The 2,500-nt window shown below is 40.4% G+C and overlaps 1 protein-coding gene across 2 annotated transcripts in view; it reads left to right on the forward strand.

Annotated features, from left to right (window-relative positions):
* The window catches only part of LOC125045827 (protein cab-1-like), a 235,694-nt gene that overhangs the window by 80,809 nt on the left and 152,385 nt on the right, over nucleotides 1–2,500 (forward strand). The window lies entirely within an intron of this gene.

The following is a 2,500-nucleotide window of genomic DNA, read 5'->3' on the forward strand; positions in this document are numbered from 1 at the left end:
TGTAGGTAAGAGCCGTGGGAATATGTAATGAAAGATCTGATCCTTTTTTTTTCAGAAAAATCGAATGACATGTAAAACATATCCACGGTTCTTCATACCCAAGCCAGTGAGGTGTTTAGCCCCCCAATAACCCCATGTGTCTGGTTATTATTTTTTTATGGTGTGAATTTATTTCGTTCCGAAAGAGAAAAATAATGAGATTAGTAGACTTTTAGAATGGACAATTGAACTGTCCACCGTATTGTTTTTTTTCCCCCGCCAAAGTAAACGACCATTTATCGCTTATTCCGTTCTATAATATTATTTTTCCTTTAACTTGTACTCACTCATTTACCCCCCCCCCAAAAAAAAAAAAAAAAATAAGAGAAAAAAAGCAGTTGTTGACAAAATGGAAGGAAAAATAAAAAAAAGTATTTAGGGTGAAAAACAGGAATTTAGGGATAATGCCAACCTGGAAAGGAGAGAAAATGGAGGGGGTGTTGAAACAGCGGCCATTTTTCCGTGCTCCGTTTGCCATATTTTTGGTTTTATATCCGCGCTCTTTTACGCTTAAAGTATGGTGTTGTAGTATTTGTTGATATATATATATATATATATATTATATATATATATTATGTATGTATGTATGTAGGTGTATGCACTCACATCACACACACACACACACTCACGCAACACACACACACACCTCACACACACACACAACACACACCCACACACACAAACCCACCAACCACACACACACACACACTCACACATGTAGAGTGTGTGTGTATTCATATATATTTGTGTGTGTGTGTGCATGTGTGCGTGAGTGCGTTTTTACACATACTTCCATGTAAATAATATAAGTAGAATCATATCAAGCATAAACCCGAAAATTACAAATCGAGAAGAAAAAGAAAAGAAATACAACGCCCTCGGAAACCTTTTCAAAATGCCATGCAAATGTGAAGCAAGTGGGAAAAGAAAGAGAGGTACGAGGTCGACAGGTCTTTTATGGAGCCGCTGATCTTGAATAGAACATGAAATCACCGAGAAAGAAAGAGAATTGAGAGAGAGAGAGAGAGGAGAGATAGAGAGGAGAGAGCGAGAAGAGAAGAGAAGGAGAGAGAGAGAGAGGGGGGGGGGGAGGGAGGGAGTGGAGGGGGAGGGAGGTGGAGGGGGAGAGGGTGGGGGAGAAGAGGGAAGGACGAGGGGGAGATGGAGAGGAGAGAGAGGGAAGAGGGTAAAGAGGGGAGAGGAGAGAGAGAGAGAGAGAGAAGAGAAAGAGAGAGAAGAGAGAGAGAGAGAGGGAGAGGTGAGGGAGAGGGAGAAAGAGAGAGGGAGAGGAAGAGGGAGAGTGAGTGAGTGAGTGAGTGACAGAGAGTGAGAATAAGAATTGGAATAATCGTTGAAAACACTATATCCTTATAGATTACATTTAATATGAATTTCACCCGTCCTTTAGCAACCTTTTTGACCGAAGCAAAGATAAAAGAAGAAAGAAGGAGAAGGAGCAGAAAAAGAAGAAGAAAGAGTAGACGTAGAAGAAGAAGAAGGAAAAAAAGAAAAAGAAGAGATAAGGAAAATAAACGAATTGAAATTAGTTTGGTGATTTATTTCAATAATTAGTGACTAATCGTGATTAATAGTATCATAATGGTTATGGATTATGGGTGGAGTTTACATTATACCCTGGTGATCTTAAAGGCAAGTGTGGTTATCATTAAACTGATGATAACTTCATCGTCACCCTCATCGGTGTCGTCGTCATAGCCATCAATAGGACGACACGTGTAAAAAACAAAATACAAATGAGAAAGGAAGCATGAAGAGAGAGAGAGAGAGAGGAGAGAGAGAGAGAGAGAGAGAGAGAGAGAGAATAGAGAGGAGAGAGAGAGAGAGAAGTAGAGAGAGAGAGATAGAGAGAAAGAAAAGAGAGGAGAGAGTGAGCGAGAGAGAAAAAAGAGGAGAAAGAGAGGGGGTAGGAAGGGGAGGGAGGGAAAGTGAAGCTGTGAAAGTCAATGGACCTTGATATATCCTTTGCCTTTGTTTAAACTTTTGTGAATAGAACGTTTAGATGAATGTGTTCTGTTGTAGTTGTCTTTTCTTTTTCCTCTGGAGAGGATAGGGAGGGAGCGTGCTGCTGTTTTTTACTATTGTTTTTTTGGGGCGGGGAGTAACAATGTTGCGGATCCCCTGGTACTGACGTTAACTTCGTATCGTTGATATTCGATGCACGTCATCAAATTCTCTAATACTGTCTTAAGTAACCAGTTAATGAGATTTATTAAGGCTTACTAGAAAGGATCGAGAAGGACATTCCCTCAAAAAAGAGAGAAAAAAATAATAATGGTCATCTCTGAACGTGTTAAAGGAGAGAATAGAAGAGAGGCAGCAGCTCCCATGACGTCATCAGATGTGTCGTTCGCATATCTAGCGTTCATCTTGGCCTGGATTTTCTCTGGAAGTACATCCGGGGACTTATTTGTCCGTCCTTTGAATAGCATTTCCTACTTTG

The sequence above is a fragment of the Penaeus chinensis genome, chromosome 38, assembly GCF_019202785.1.
Source record: "Penaeus chinensis breed Huanghai No. 1 chromosome 38, ASM1920278v2, whole genome shotgun sequence".
Taxonomy (NCBI): domain Eukaryota; kingdom Metazoa; phylum Arthropoda; class Malacostraca; order Decapoda; family Penaeidae; genus Penaeus; species Penaeus chinensis.